The sequence below is a fragment of the Pipistrellus kuhlii genome, unplaced genomic scaffold (assembly GCF_014108245.1).
Source record: "Pipistrellus kuhlii isolate mPipKuh1 unplaced genomic scaffold, mPipKuh1.p scaffold_m20_p_1, whole genome shotgun sequence".
Classification (NCBI taxonomy): domain Eukaryota; kingdom Metazoa; phylum Chordata; class Mammalia; order Chiroptera; family Vespertilionidae; genus Pipistrellus; species Pipistrellus kuhlii.
This window is the reverse complement of record NW_023425404.1, coordinates 166,157,562-166,175,539: the sequence shown is the minus strand read 5'-3', so window position 1 is coordinate 166,175,539 and position 17,978 is coordinate 166,157,562.

Sequence of the window (17,978 nt, the reverse complement as noted above, 5' to 3'; positions counted from 1 at the left end):
GAGCAATATATATACTAGATGTACTGGATAATAATGAATTTTTTTTCAATATATGGAGTTACACATATTTGAAATTTGATATGTATGCTATTTTGTTGTATTGACAGCAAGCTTCAAAACTTCATGTCAAATTTTCTGAAGGTGTTCTAGCACTGACTGCCTGCTGGTGTGGACTCTGCAACCCAGCACTGACTACCAACGGAGCTTCAGATCAGGCCCAAAGAGAGGGCTAGAGAGAGAAGCAGAGTCTGATTTGTAGCTTCTGTGACATCTGTTGATCAGTCCTTACCTCTCTCTCTCAGAGCCTGGCCAATAGCCACGCCTCTATTTCGGCCTCCATTGGGGCTGCTGATTAGCCTCACCTTTCTGATAAGGCCCATTGATAGGCCTGGCAATGCTGACTGGCATAGAAACCAACCAATCAGGACCAAATCGGGGTGAAGTGCAAGGAGCCAATGGTTGCCTAGGAGGCAGAGCTTTTGACGCTGACTGGCATAGAAACTGATCAATCAGAAGGTAATCTGGGTGAACTGTGAAGGCGGAATCTAAGATGGGGGCTGAGGAGGGGTTTTAAGAGCAACAGCTATTTGGCATAAGGTGTAAGAAAGCAGTTAAATGTTTTAATGACCGGGCTGGCAGTATAGTGCATATGGCTGGCTCACAGTCCAGATATAGGCGTTATGTATTTTTGTCTGCCAAGTTCATCTCTTCCTGAAGAAAAAAGCTCCCTCCCCCCATTTAAGCAATGCTATCCTATATAATCTATTATACTACTAAAAGGGTAATATGCTAGCTAATTAGACTAGGTCAACCAGCCATCTTTCGGATGTCCGACTTCCTTCTGTACAAAGCCATGGTGGCGGGGTTCAAGTCAAAGGCTGCTAGGGGCAATCAGGCTGGCAGGGCAGGACAGTTAGGGGCAAGATCATGCTGGCAGGGGAGGGCAGTTAGGGGCAATCAGGCAGGAAGAGGAAGTTAGGGGTGATCAGGCTAGCAGGGAAGGGCCATTTGGGTGAGAGATCTGGCCAGCAGAGGAGGGCTGTTTTGGGCAATGAAACCTGTATGGGAGGGAAGCTGGGGGTGACATCAGCCTAGCTGAGAAGGCAGTTAGAGATTAGATCAGGCTGGCAAGGGAGGGCACTTAGGGGTGATTAGGCAGATAGAGGCAGTTGGGGTGACATCAGGCTGGCAGGGGAGAACAGTTGGGGGTGAGATCAGGCTGGCAGGGGAGGGAAGTTAGGGATGTTCAAGCAGTCAGGCAGAGGCAGAAAGGGGTGACTGGGCAGGCAGGAAGAGGGATTAGGGACAATCAGGCAGGCAGAGGCAGTTAGGAGCCAACACTCCCAGATTGAAAGAAGGATTTCCAACAGCCAGTTTAGGCAGATTCCCACAGGGATTTGGCCTAGTCCAGTGGTTAGACATCCCCAAAGGGGTTCGCAATTGGAGAGGGTGCCGGCTGGAATTGGAGAGGGTGCCGGCTGGGCTGAGGGAACACCCCCCATGTATGAATTTTGTGCAACAGGCCACTAGTCTCCCTCTCTCTCTCTCTCTCTCTCTCTCTCTCTCTCTCTCTCTCTATATATATATATATATATATATATATATATATATATATATATATATATATATATATAAAGCCAATAACTATAACGGCCATAAAGACCAGTCACTATGACACCCAATGTGGCCAGCAAACCAGTGTGATCAGGGCATAGGGCAAGCTGGCCAACCTTGCACCCTCTCTTCCTGCCGGACTGCCCTTGATCAGACTCTCCCACCTTGATCAAGAGCAAGGCGGGCTGGCCAAACACCCCTCTCTTCTCCTGGCCAGCCCTACATCCAATGAGCCTGCCCCACCATGACAGGCCTGTAGCTCCTTTTCCCAACCATTCTCACCCATGGTAACCCCCCCCCCCCCAAACTCCAATAGGGTGCAGAACTGGCCTGCCCAGCTCCTGCAGTCCCTCTCCCCACCTGGCCACACCCAGATCACCCTCCCCCCCATAAGGGGCAGGGCTGGCTGGTCAACCACTCATGGCCCCTCCCCTAGGCCTTAGGTCCCCAATCAGCACACCTTACCCCATTCGGGGGTGGGGTGACTGGCCCACAAATCACAACCCCTCAAATACGCCCAAATCCCAATTGTGGGTGAAATTCCTGTGTTCCTCCCTGGCCCTGATTGTGCACTGGTGGGCTCCCACAGCTTGGCCTGCACCTTCTCACAATCCAGGACCCCTTGGGGGATGTCGGAGAGTTGATTTTGGCCTGATCACACAGGCCAGGCCAAGGGACACCACTAGTGCACAAATTTGTGCCTCTAGTTTATAATAATTATAACATAATTTGGTCTTGAGAATAAGTCAGAAACTTCTTATAAAATTGGATATCTCTGTCCTGATGCTCAGATTTTATACATCAATAACATAAATAATTTAAAATAAATGCCCACATCAGAAACACCAAATTCATCCTTCCGTGTTTCCCCAAAAATAAGACATCCTCCAAAAATAAGGCCTAGCGCATGGAAAGATAAGACATCCCCTGAAAATAAGACCTAGTGCAACTTTGGGAGAAAAAAAATTAATATAAGACACTGTCTTATTTTCGGGGAAACAGGATACTACAAGATAACCTTATCATATGTAGACATAAGTATTAGATATATGATGTTATAGTGTGTATTGTTTTTATTATTTTCAAAATCCTTTATTGGAATCTATATAATATAAGCCTACTATGCAAATTGACTGAATGGCGGAACAACCAGTGGAATTTCCGATGGCTGTGACGTGCGCTGACCACCGGGGGGCAGACGCTCAATACACGAGCTGCCCCCAGCCCACAGGCCCCAGGCTAGCCAAGGCAGTGCCAACTGGGGGCCTCTGTTTGCTCCGGCAGGCTCCCCATAGATCACAGATCGATCCCGACTGCCAGCCATGTCTAGGGACCCTATTCATGCTCAAATTTCATCCACTGGGCCTCTAGTTTAAATATATTTAGCAAATACAAAAAATATATCAAATTACTTTTTTTATTACATTAATCCCAAATCTATGGAGTATTATTTGAAAGGTTAAGAAATTCACACAGAGTTATGAATAAATTGAAGTACGTTTTAGTTTTCATAACTATTAGATTCACAATAAGCACACAGTCCAGTAAGTTTTTCAAATCTTTATGCATGCATTTTAATGTGAGCTGTGCATGTTAATGGCTTCAGCCAAATTATGAATGCTACATTACAGAATATAACAAAGACTGGACTATAGATAAGTAAGCTCTATTAAACAGAAATCTCTTGTTACATAAAATGTCCTTGCAGTTCTATTTTATGTATAACTTCTTGTATTTGCAGCGTCTCTGAACATTTTCATTTAGGTTTAAACCAAGTGAAACCTATACTTTTCCACTTCACAGTCAGAATAATACATTTTCTTTAAATGCGTTACTTGCTACTTAAGTTTCGTTTGGAAATGTACACTTTAATTTTAATAAGATGCAATTCTGACAATGTGATGTAAGATACACTCAAGTGTGACATAACTTTTTAAATGTCCATGATTTTGTTTGTGTTATAGTTAGTAATATATTTTTGGTTGGTATTTCCAAATACAGAAGACAGTGTTACATACATTCCAAAAATAAAGATAGATTTTCAGAAGTTTCCTAGGACAAATTGAAAACAGACACACACACACACACACACTCACACACACACACAGACACACACACACACACACAGACACACACACGCACATGCACACACAGACACACACACACAGACACACACTCACACACACACACTCACACACACACACACACAGACACACACACACAGACACACACACACGCACACACACACACAGACACACACACACTCACACACACACACAGACACACACACACACACACACCATTCATAAAACTGCTGTGGAAATCCAGTAGGTGGAGACATGTCAGTTTCTTATCTGTCTAGTCACCAGTTTGAATTGCTTTTCTTGCTTAGTTGCTTTTGAATGGCTATAGACATTTTGGTAGTGTTTTTCAATCAGACAAAATTACCACCTGGCTTTGGATCTAGAATCTATAGCTGTGGCTCATATCTCATTGTTGCCAGTGTGACATTATTTAACTCTGGTAAATAAATATTTTGTCCCGAAACAAACTAGGTGTTTTCACAAAGAGCCATCTGTCAAAGGCCTCTGCCAGGAACCTGGTAAATATTCCTTCCTGTAATTGGATTTCCAGCTTCTTTTTACAGAAACAATGCTGCATAATGAGAGAAAGTCTATTCTGAAATAATATTTTATTTCCATTCCACACTTTTATCTGAGTGCTTCTATTCAAATTTGAATAATCTCCTCAAGTTATAATGCATGATAACCAGTGGTTTTATATTACACTTGCCTCTTCAAGGTCAAGACTCCAGAGAGAAGACAGGGAGGCATATGATGGAATCACTTTATATGTTAGGAGATTTTGAAAATCATGTAAGTGTTGTTGTCTAAACAATATTAGCAACAAAAGCCTGTCCATGCGATTATTATAAAGTGTATCTACCATTTGATAAATCTACTTCTAAAAGGCAACTATATTTTGCCATAATATTTCTTACACCATCTTTATGATAAAACTATTGAGATCATCTATTTCGGTAAAGGTGACATATACAATCCAATATTAATGAAAGGTTGTATTACATATAAGTAAAGCAATGAAGCCTTAAAAAGAGGAAAGTGTCTAGTATGTGGCAGGCATCATACTATGTAGCTATTAATACTATGTGCATAGATCATACAGTAAAGTGTGGGAGAGAGAAGATAATTCAAATAATCACCCACCCACCTAAGTAATTAGACACCCTGAAATACTTATCAAGACAAAGTACAAGTAGCTATACATATTAAAACTAAGTTGCAACATAGATAGCATTATCTTAATTAAATATAGCACTTATAAGTGATAATTATCAAAATGCATATGAAACAACAATTATATTGGGGGATAACATATGGGAAGATGGTTATATTTTAATAGTCTGAATTATTTTTACTTTGCCAATACAATTTAATTATAGAAAATATCAATTGTAGAAAAATGTGAAATTACTTTATTACAAATTAACTGATAAAAGTTTTAAAATTTCATCATTTCAACATGTGATAAAATAGATTACATTATTTAAAAATCAATTTTTATAAACTCAGTTTTTCTTATTTTAAAAAAACAAATATCTGCAAGTTCACTTGCATTGAGCAGAAATTCTACTCATTGATTTGCAGCTGCACTAGCTCAATGGAAATTAGAATGATCTGCTTATTTTCATCAATATGATAAGCTTTCATAAATAACAAACAGAGGAGTCAGTGACTTGTCTGAGAAGAATAGTTTATTTCCAGGGAAGTAGAAATGTTTCCTCTGTAGACCAGAGGTCAGCAAAATAGAGCCTGCCGGCCAAATCTAGACCACGGCCTATATTTTAAAAGGGCTTCAAACAAAAATGAATATTGAATTTTAAATGTTTAAAGCCACAGTCACCAACCACTGGTGGTCCATGAGGTCCGAAAGGCTTTCGACCGCTCATTTAAAGAAAGATCAAAAGACAATTCTGTCATTTAAGGGTCCCCATTTCTGGGCTGCTACATTCCCTTAGATGTTTCTTACCTTTGTTTTTTTCTTCTTCTGTGAGTCAGGGGATCTAGAATGTAAAAAATCAATTTCCTTCTCTCAGCTGGCAAAAGGCACTGTTAAAGTGTTTGCCTCTTGAGGTAGGTTTTAGTTATGGAGAACATGTGACACATAATTCACAAAGCTTCCTTTTTCCCTAGCCCTGTCAGAGCCATGAAGACATCTCTTTAGGTTCTTAATCATGAGAACCTGTAAGGGTTCTCAGAGGTAAAACCTATGAATGTGTGCCCCCCACCCCACTCTGCCAAAGACCATCACCTCTGGCATTTCCTCTCTCAAGTTAGTCCATGCCCAGCCTCCATCAGTTCATCAAAGTGAGATAAAGGAGATATATGTACTACTATATGTAATACTTTAAACTATAATTTAAAAATGAAATAAGATAAAATGAGATTTAAGCACTCCTATCAGTTTTTTTACTCTGGTCACTTTGGATCAAAGAAAGTAAATCGTGACTGTGACTCTTTGGATCCATCTGCTGCTCCAGACTGCAGGATGGAGGTAACAGGTAATCATACTTCTCTGATGAGTACAAAGAAAGTAATTGATTTTCAGGGTTTTTGTTTTTTGTTTTGTTTTTATGGATGGTAATGACTGCTAGTAATCATGTTACATATTAGAGCTGAAATAGAAAGTATGTCTGTCATATTATGTAACCCATTATTGGAATGGATGTCCAATAAAGGAAATTCCAGAATACTAAGTGGAAACAGAATTTTTACATATCCACAAAAAAATGAGAGACCTCCCTAAAATGCTTACTATTAAACTTGTTTGCAACTGCCCTACAGTAATACATAGAACATTTTTCCTTCATTTAGTATTTACACTTTTCACATGGCATATGGAATCACCAATAATGTACACATTATAGTTCATAGTTTCTACAATGTATACATTATTCAGCATATTCTAATTAATAGTGTTGTACCATTTGGGTAGTGTGCTCTGCAGCAGCTACTTCTGCCTTGCATCATATTTTTATCCAGAACTAAATATATTTTGAGCTATTATAATGTTAATAACAATATGCAGAAACAGGATCATGTAATGACTAAAATAAATATGAAACAATATAATAATACAAGAAACATTGCCTGTTCTTAAAATAGGAGCCACAGACATAATGGGCACTATAGTCCAAGAGAAAAGTAATAGAATAGCTAAATAGAAAAGGTAAGACTTAATAAAAATCATAAAGAACTGGATAAATGGAAAAGACAAGTGATGGAACAATATTCTCTCAGATTTTGATAGCAAGAGTGTTCTACAGCTTCGGTATGAAGTACAACTAGCATACTCATACTTATTAAAATATTTTAACATTTCTTGGTATACTGCAATTATCTTTTAAATACAAATTCAGCAGAGTGAATGTGAAACAGGGAATGTAAGGAATGTTTAGAGAAATATAACTTATTATCCCTATAAGGATATATTTTTATAAACATCTTATCTATAGATTCTCATAAATATTGCTGAATTTGTTGGGTGAAAAATAACATTTTATCAGCAAGAAGAGAGCTGAGTTAATAATTAAAAAGATGTAGAATGATAGAATCTAAGGTATATATACAATTATTTAGCAATATTAAACATGTACAAGGTCAAAAATGCTTAGGTAACTAGGATGTATGAAAACTAGATTTTTTAATATTTAAAATGTCTTTACTATTAGGTTAGATAAAATCAGAATTGATATAGTGTTTTATGATGCATAATATGTATGCATATTAACATGAAATTTATGCCCGTTACTTACTCTAGACAAGAGAGTTTTAGTTAATAGATTTTAATGGCTATCTTTGTACTCAATGTATATTTTCATTGGTTAAATATATTTTTGTTATATTTCTTGAAGTTGTGTTTACATGTGATGAAATTGCCTAGTTGCATTCAACTAATCAGAAAGTACTGTGTGGGTATATTCAAGATAAGTATTTAATATATTTAAGAATTATTTTATGTAATGTGCTGAAACCGGTTTGGCTCAGTGGTAGAGCATCAGTCTGCGGACTGAAAGGTCCTGGGTTCGATTCCGGTCAAGGGCATGTACCTTGGTTGCGGGCACATCCCCTGTAGGGGGTGTGCAACAGGCAACTGGTCGATGTTTCTCTCTCATCGATGTTTCTAGCTCTCTATCTCTCTCCCTTCCTCTCTGTAAAAAATCAATAAAAAATATATTAAAAAAATTATTTTATGTAATGTAATCAAAATATGTATTTCCAACTATAATCCACTTATAATTTTTTCTTTGGTTCATGTGAGAATATATCTATTAAACTTCTAGCTCCTTAGTATACAACTCTCATTTTTTAGTTTAATGTTCTCTAATACTGACAATAGCTTTTGATTCATACTTTGTTAAATGTTGTTATGATTGTTAAATTAAAAGATACAATAAAAACATTTTCAATTCAAAATTAATTATATTTTAGCCCAGAGGGTGCTGCTCAGTGGTTGAGCATCGACCTATGAACTAGGAGATCATGGCTCAATTCCTGGTCAGGGCACATACCAAGATTTGGGGTTTTAACTCCAGTAAGGGTCATTGTAGGAGGTAGCCAATCAATGATTCTATCTCATCATTTATAATTCTATTTTGCACTTCCTCTCTTTTCCTCTCTGAAATTAATTACAATATACATAAATTAATTATATTTTATAAATATCAGACATTAGAATAGAAATATATGGCAAGAATTACATTTTTTGTAGCTCTGTTTTATTATGATTATATTTTTGTAACCACATTTATTTTTATGCCCCTCTCTTACATATTATTTTGGAACAATTTAGGCATACAAAAAGTTAATAGGTTAAAATAAAAACATAGTAAAAATAACCACAACTACAATAATTAGTTAATAAAACCCCCCAAAAATATGTAAAATGTGACATCAAAAACAAAATGTGGTGTAGGGGGAGGAAAAAGGTTGAGCTTCAAAATGAGATCAAATATAAATTGTTACTAACTTAAAATAGACTCTTGTCAATATCAGTTGTTATGTGTAAGCCTCATGGTTTCCACAAAGCAAAAACATATAGAAAATACACAAAAAAGAAAGAAAGGGAATAAAAGCATACCACTACAGAAAGTCATCAAACTACACACACACACACACACACACACACACACACACACTAGCCATGATAACAACCTAAGTGCCAATTAATGAACGAATGGATAAAGAAAATGTGCTATATATATAAAAAAATTGAATATTATTCAGCCATAAACAAGAATAAAACCTTGCCATTTGAAACACCGTGGATGAACCTTGAGCATATTATGATAACTGAAGCAAGTTACATAGAAAAAGACAAATACCATAGGAACTCTCTGACGTGTGGCTCAAAGGAATCAAGTTTTAGAAAGAACAGATTGATGGTTGTAAGTTGTGGGAGATGGGGGTGGGAGAAATGTGTGAACTGTTTTTTGGACTTTATTTTTAGTTTAAATTAATTAAATAAAACATTAAAAAAAAAACACAGTTGCAAACATAGGAAGGATCTCTCACACTCTTCATGCAGTTCCCCCTGATGGTATCAACTATACTAATAAAAGGGTTATATGCTGATTAGGGTGGACAACTTCCAGACAAAGCTGTAGCAGTGCAAGGGCTGGAGAGGAGAGGGTGGAGAGAAGAGGACCCGGCAGCCGCATGGCTGTGAGGGCCATAGAAGAAAAAGCAGAGAGGAGAGGGCTGGAGAAGAGAGGGCGGGGAGGAGAGGGCCTGGTAGTCCCTGGCCACAGGGCACCTAAAGTCCCATCTCTGCATATGAGCTGCAAAGGACACACCTTTTCTGATCTCTCATTGGCTAAGCTCCCTGTATGCCACACAGCATTCTTGGTAACTTGGGCAATAAGAATCCAAGAAGGTGATCTAGGGTTTATCCATCTCACTCTTGGAGGAAAAAACAAAGGTCTGCTGCTGGCGGGCTAAAAAATACCATATACTGCCCTAGCCAGTTTGGCTCAATGGATAGAGCCTCGGCCTGAGAAGTGCAGGGTCACGGTTCAATTCCGGTCAAGGGCATGCACCTAGGTTGTAGGCTCCTCCCTGGCCCAGGCCCAGGTCATGGCTCATGCAAGAGGCAACCAATTGATGTATCCCTCTCACATTGATGTTTCTGTCTTTCCTTCTTTCTTCCATGCTCTTTAAAAATCAATGGGAAAATGTCCTCAGTGAGAGAGGGAAGGAAGGAAGGAAAGAAGGGAAGGAGGGAGGGAGGGAGGGAAGAAAGAAGAAAGAAAGAGAGAGAGAGAGAGAGAGAGAGAGAGAGAGAGAGAGAGAGAGAGAGAGAGAGAGAGAGAGAGAGAAAGGAAGAAAGAAAGGAAAGAAAGAAAGAAAGAAAGAGAAAGAAAGAAAGAAAGAAAGAAAGGAAAGAAAGAAAGGAAAGAAAGAAAGAAAGAAGAAGAAGAAAGAAAGAAAGAAGAAGAAAGAGAAGAAGAGAGAAGAGAAGAAGAGGAAGAAAGAGAAGAAAGAAAGAAAGGTCATATCCTATGAAAGCGACATCTTGAAAATGCCTAAAGAAAGTTGTCATTTTTTCATGGTGAAGGGACTGGAGTCCATGTTGATAAAAACACCTTGGCAGCTGTGAGGGCTGGGGGCCGTGGCAGCTGGTGGTGGCAGCAGTAGCGAGAGGGTGATGGGGGTGGTGCCTTTCCCTGATCAGCCTGGTTGCCTCCCACAGAGGAGGCCAGACTGCAGCTTAGGCTCTCTACCCACAGAGAGTCGGCCTAAGCTGTCAGTAGGACATCCCCTAAGAACCCTCAGACTGTGAGAGGGGGCAGGCCTGGCTGAAGGACCCCCTGATGCCTGAATTTTCATGCACTAGGCCTCTAGTTCTATATATTAAAGAACTAATATGCTAATTAGACTGAACAGCAGAACAACCATTCAGATGACCTTCCAGATAACATTCTAGGTGAAGATGGGGCTGCCAGAGCTGGTCGAGACAGGTGGGGCTGCGAGGACCGAGTCCCTTGTACAAATTTTGTGCATCGAGCCTCTAGTTTTACATAATTTATAAAAATTAAGAAATTAACAGTGGTACAATGCTTTTGCTAAGCTACAGAATTTATAAAAATTTTGCCAGTCTTTTCAATCATGTGCTTTTACTGTGCCAAGATACTTAGTTATGCAATAAATTCCCTCAATATATGTTAGTTTCCTAGTATATTTATTTTCAATAATTTTGCCACTTCTGAGAGTTATTACTTGAGCCTTTTGTAGAATGTTCCTTGATTTGGATTTGTCTGGTGACTTTTCAACATGTTGAAATTACTCATCTGATATTACTTCCAAAGCCTTTTTGGATCCCCTATGGCAGAGTGACATTTAAGCTCTCAGAACATTTAAAATATACTTCTTCAAAGTAATTACCATGCTGCAATTGATAGCACTAATTTATCATCTCTGAGTCACACATTTTTTTTATTTTAACATTTCAATGTTTATTTTCCTTTCCTAAATTTATTTTGAGGAAAAAAATATAATAATTCTGAATTTTTTCTTTATTAAAATAAAAACCTTGCTATAATACTTCATCACTGAAAGATTACAAGAATAATGAACTCAAACCAAATACCTGATTGCTTTTGCAAATACTGTGCCCTGAGCAGAGTGCATTTTCTGAGAGGACAAATCAACAATAAGAATCATATGATCTACTATTTAATGTAATTATGACTAGACATCTTCAATCTGTGAAGCCTCTTTTACAAATCTGAACATAATTGTGTGTTAGATGCATGCAATAACCTTTATCCCTGCATCTTTAATAATGCAAACTTTGATTTCATTCTGCTATAAAACGTGCTTATGCTCCTGACAGATCTCTGAGATACGTGTTTTACAATGGTGTGCTAATTGCTGTTCAGGACTTTTCTTGATAATGATGATTAATAATTAGGGTCTCCTCTACAGCTTCTTTTTCTAAAAGACCTTTATCCACATGAACACTTTAACCTTTTCAATTGCATAAATTAACGTTAAAAATAGGTGGTTATTAATGTTTTTTGTGCTTTCATGCCTGGAGCTTGGAATAATGTTTGCTTTCTCAATAGCATTCAGCAAGTTTACATTTCGCTCAGAGAATGTGGTGGTAAAGGTGGCGCCATAGTGGGTATTACGTTGGTATTTGTAAAGCTTTCAAGGACACTTAGTTTCTTGGCGTTTGCTGAATTTTTCTTGATGCATTCATGTCATCCTAATGATAGATTTTAACTGGGCTGCACAAATACATGCACTATTTATAAAGTTGTCTGCTTTTTATTCTTTCTTTCTCTCTCTCTCTCTCTCTCTCTCTCTCTCTCTCTCTCTCTATATATATATATATATATATATATATATATATATATATATATATATATATATATATATATATATATATATATATATATATATTTGTATCTATATTTGGTATATATATATACCAAATTTAAAATGGCAGCTTTTGCACCTGTCAATCCAAATCTGCCAGGGAGTTACAATGGTATGAAGCAATACTGATACCGCAGAGCTCTGTTGTAGAACTAAAGCTATCTTTAATATATAGCCTCCAAATGAGGCAGGTCACCTATTGTTCATTTATACTTAGAGTAAAAAATGATGTGATTTGAGAAAAAAATAATTATTGACATGCATACAGGAAGGAAAAGCATGCTATTTAGGAAAAATTGGTTTGACACAGTAATGAAACTATGAATAAAGAATATAACAACTCGTATAATAAATAAACTGCCATTTATTTGTATACATATGTCTGTTATGTAGAAATAAATAATATAAATGTTTATACATTTATGCATTTCATCAGGTGTAAAAATATATACATACATAGTGATTAAAATATATGAGCTCTATATTAAAATGTTTAACATATTAGCATACACCTAGATGTAGTACAAAGTGGAAAACAAAGTGAAACTTTGTTCACATTTTTTTCCTAATTATTTTGAGTGGATTGACAGCCCACTGGAAGTTAAACCCACAGTTTTATGTGTTATGAGTTTATTTGGACATACTTCAGATAAAGGTAGAGTAGTGAGAATTTTGGCAGAAAAATCTTATTTTTTTGCAGATGCAAAACTCACTTGAATGCAATCATTTGAATGCTGATATGAACAGCTATACTAGTACCCATGATTTAATAGTGAGAACTGTGCCTCCATGGGGCAGTATAAGGTGTGTGGATGCACATGCATGCACATAGGAACAGAAAGCATTTTTATAATCCAATTTTCACTTGCTCCATTTTACGTTTTGTTGACACAGTACTTTACAAAGAATAAGTGAATACATTATATTTGATAGGTTACTATAAAAATATTTTCAGGGTAAAATTTATTTAATCTGATAATTTGCTCTTGTTTTATAATCTTCATATGTTAAAATGTATTCTAGATATATTCATTTGCTTTACTTTAAAGTCCTATGAAATAAATCAAGGTATTGCCTTTTCCTTTAAGTGTGATAAAATTGAACTATAATGAGTGTTGACTACTTACCCAAGATCATACATACTCTAGTAGTATGATAGGTGCCTCTTAATACTTAGATTTTGTTAAACTCTAAATTTTATAATACAAACTAAGCACTGAATAATATTATTTTTAAAAATGCATTTTTATTGATTTCAGAGAGGAAGGGAGAGAGAGAGAAACATCAATGATGAGAGAGAAACATTAATTGGCTGCCTCCAGCACACCCCCTACTGAGGAACTAGGGGATGTGCTCCGACCTGGAATCAAATGCTGACCTTCTGGTTCGTAGGTTAGTGCTCAACTAATGAGCAACACCAGCTGGGCTGAATAGTATTTTTTATCGCTCAGAAATTTTTTGACAAATTATTCCTATTGGTCAGGAATATTTCTTGATATTTTAAAAAAATCTCAACTGAACCTTGTTCCAGTGTTCAACAAGCACAATGCTGACATGAACATTTAAACCCCAAATCCAGATTTAAGCACAATAACTAGGTATTTAGTAACTAGTTGTCAAAAAAGATTGAATGAAAATGTAAACCTTTTTATTTCATTACATGATGAAACTGAATATAAAATAATCTTCCAAATTTGATGAAATGAGCATAACTAAATTAAAACAATAAATTTATTTTCTAATGAACTGCCTTGCCTATTCTACTTTCAAGTTAATATTTCTGAGGGAATTGTAATTCCTATCCTTATATATTAACTAGAGGACCAGTGCATGAATTTTGTGCATGGCGGGGGGGGGGGTGGAGGGAGGGAGTCCCTAAGCCAAGCCTGCACCTTCTCCTATCTAGGACCCCTCGAGGGATGTTCGGCTGCCTGTTGAGGCCTGATCCCTTTCACAATCCAGGACTGCTGGCTCCCAACTGCTCACCTGTCTGCCTATCTGATTCCCCATAACCACTTCTTCCTGCCAGCCTGATCGCCTCCTAACCACTCCCCTGCCAGGCTGATTGATGCCTAACTGCTCCCTTGCCAGCCTGTTTGCCCCTAACTGCCCTCCTCTGCAGGCCTGGTCAACCCTAACTGCTCTCCCCTGGAGGCCAGGGTCCCTCCCAACTTCCCTTCCCTGCAGGCTTGATCGCCCCCAACTGCCCTCCCTTGCAGGCCTGGTCCCTGCCAACTGCCCTCCCCTGCTGGCCATCTTGTGGTGGCCATCTTGTGTCCACATAGGGTCAGGATCTTTGACCACATGGGGGAAGCCATCTTATGTGTTGGAGAGATGGTCAATCAGCATATTACTCTTTTATTAGAGAGAATAGAGGCCTTGTGCATGGGTGGGGGCCAGCTGTTTTGCCCTGAAGGGTGTACTGTATCAGTGTGGGAGTTTTATTGTGGTGTGGAGTGGCCTGGGTGAGGGGGCCTGTGGTGGTTTGCAGGCCAGCCACACCATCCGGTGACCCAAGCAGAAGTCCTGGTATCTGGGGTTTATCTTCTACAATTGAAACTTTGTAGTCTGGAGCGGAGCCAAGCTTTCTGCTTGATCTGTGTCAGCAGCCATTTCTTTTGGGATTTATGTACCTTCTATAATTGAAACTTTGTAGCCTTAAGAAGAGTCCTGGGCCCGCCAGGATGTGCAGAAAGCTTGGCTTCTTTCATCGCCAGGGGCAACACTAGCCTCCTGCTCTTTCCAGCTCTGTGTCTGCTGCCATTTCTGTTTGGATTTATATATCTTCTATCATTGAATCTTTGTGGCCTTGAGTGGCAAGGACAGGTAGAAAGCTTGGCTTCCTCCATTGCCTGGAAACCCAATCCTCCTTCCTGCTCTCTGTGCCCATAGCCATCTTGGTTGGGTTTATTTGCATATTCGCTCCTGATAGGTTGATGGGCATGGTTGGTGGGCATGGCTGGTGGGTGTAGCAAAATGATGGTTAATTTGCATATTACTCTTTTATTAGATAGGATTCCTAATACATTGTAAAATATTAAAAAACCATTTAACCTATAGATGAGCTTACCTGTAGCAACTAAAATCTTTTCTCACTTAAAATTCTTTGCCATGTATAAAAATGCTCTTGTAACTTGACATTGAAAAATCTGTTTAAGAGATGTTTATTATCATTAAAACATGACAAGCATGGAATCCTATTATAAACTATTATAAACTATATAATTTTTACACATTGTTCTTAAAAAAAAAAAAAAGATATGGCAGGTGGAGAGCTGGTAGTCATACCTAAGAATTATTGAAGAAACTTTCAGTGGAGGCAATCAGATACTAATATTGTGCTTTTTGAACTAAAAGCTCAATATTTTCTCACCCTGTGAACTCTAAATTAGGGGAAAGTACTACTTTTGTCAAAGGGATAGAAAAATCTGTAGCAACAATGGAATCAACATCACCCCTACAATTGCTATGTCATGCTTATGTCAAATATGACAAGCTTTGAAAAGGGTCTGTGTAACTGGTATCTGCCTTGTACCTTTATACTCCAGCCAATTCTAAAGTAAAGAAATAGAGGCTGTGGATTTTGTTTGGTGGTGGGTAAAAATGTATTGGTACTAAGACATAACTATAAAACATAAGTGCTAACAGATACTTGTAAAGCATCTGAAGATTATGTGTAAAACTATAGTTAGTTGATATTGAGGTAAAAAGAGTACTCAAATGATTTTTGATCTTGGTGCAATCAAAGAGACAGATTATTCTCCTATTAATTAAGTCCTCATGGATATTGGCAATAGAGTGGTAAACACTGGGGGTGGGGGTAGGTGCTGGAAGAGTGAGGGTAAAGGAAGGGGGGATAGGAGACATCTGTAATAGTATCAGAAATAATACTATATATATATATATATATATATATAGATCTATAGATATATAGATCTATAGATACATGACTATATAGATATAGGTATATAGATATATATTCAATAGATATACAGATATATATATATATATATATATATATATATATATATATATATATATATATATATATATCAGAAAGTGCCACTTTACAGTTTTCAAAAAAACCCGAAATTATATAATTATGATTTCAAGAATCACTAAAGTTATCTAAACCCTGAACTAGAATTCTGAAGTGAAGACTCTATTCCCAATTTCTAGATTCACTGTACCCTCTGTGGTGATGGGCAAAATCACCCATTTCCTGGAACAGTTTATCTTCTGAACAATACTTCTCCTACAAATACTTCAGAATTTTATGAATCTATGCTGTGTATTTTAAGTTCAAATCTGACTATTTATTTTACTTCTTTAGAGATAATAAGGTTTTATCTGATGTCATTTATTTATTTTTGGATAAACTTATAAAAGACTCATATATCCTGGCTTATTTAGAAGTTTACTGATGTTTTCATTTCCTCTAAGCTATTTTAATAAAAGAACAGATGTCATTCAAGGAGACAAAGAACATAGAATCTCTACAAACTAAAAAATGGAGCTAGTCATGCTGACAACGACAAAGGGCAGTTACTCCTGGCCTTGTAAGCAAAGGAGCAGACATCAGGGAGGAGGAAAAACTAGTCATTAGAACTTGAAATCTGAACTGATATGAATCTTATTCTCAGTTAGATATAGCCATCTTCAGTCATATGGAGGTCAGTCTCATTTATCTGCTCATGTTCTCTAAGTGCCCTACCCCCACTTGGCAAATATTTTTTACATAGTGTTTCAAATACTTTTTCTAGAAATTCCCTTAGTTCTACTATATTTAGATGGTGACAACTTTTTGTCTCACCATTCTAAGTGATTTATGGAATTTTATTTATGCTATTTCTAAGTCAGTAGCTCTCTATCTTTTATGCACATCAGAATTATAATAATACATACATAACCTTTTGTGGTCTTCAAATGAGAGGTGAAATATTTTAAAATTTGAATTTTCTGCAATATGTTATTTATGGCAATAATATTGAAATATGGAAACAATTGTTGGAGTTTATAATTAAAATATACTAATTGAATTGTAGTATAAATCAAAGAAAGATTAAAAATGAGGGAGGGAGGGAAGGAGGGAATGAGAGATGGAGGGAGGGAGAGAGGAAGGGAGGGAGGGAGAGAGAGAGAGAGAGAGAGAGGAGAGAGAGAGATTAAAATTAATCATGGAAGAAATTACGTTAATTGGAAGAGAAGTTTGAGAAATACAGAGAAAGGGAGAGTCCGTGTATTATTTAACTTGAAAGACATCCCCAATAAAATAAATGTTTGTGTAATAATAAACAAATTTGGGATCAGGTTAATAGAATTAAAATATTTACAGATTTTATGAAATGATACCATAATCCCTAAATCCTAATATTTAGTGAGTAAGCAACATCCATTATCTCCTTATTCCACTACTCACATTCCAATTCCAGTAATACAGCTTTTAATTAAATATTTTATTTTTACTGTTAATGCTAATATAAATATTGGCCAGATAAATCTTCTCTTTTGAATAAAATTATATTTTTTTCTTATATATATTGACACATAAATGTCAATATAAAGTTGAGAATATTGGGACCTATCTATATCTGGCCTGTGGTTTGAGTTTTTCTAAACCATTGTAATGCAAAGTATATATCACATAGTTTTCTAAGTAATACATGTAAATCGGTGGAAGTCACATATAATTATATATCAAAAAGTAAATGCATATTCTACAGAATCTTTTAGAAAAAATGTTCATTTTCTATAATAATGAGAGCAATTTAATTTTATTTTTTTCCCTTTTCATTTAGAAACCAACCAGTGCAGCAAGGATAATTTTTTATTTAATTTATTAGAGTTACATTGCTTAATAAAATTATTTGGGTTTCAGGTATACAGTTCTACAATACTGTA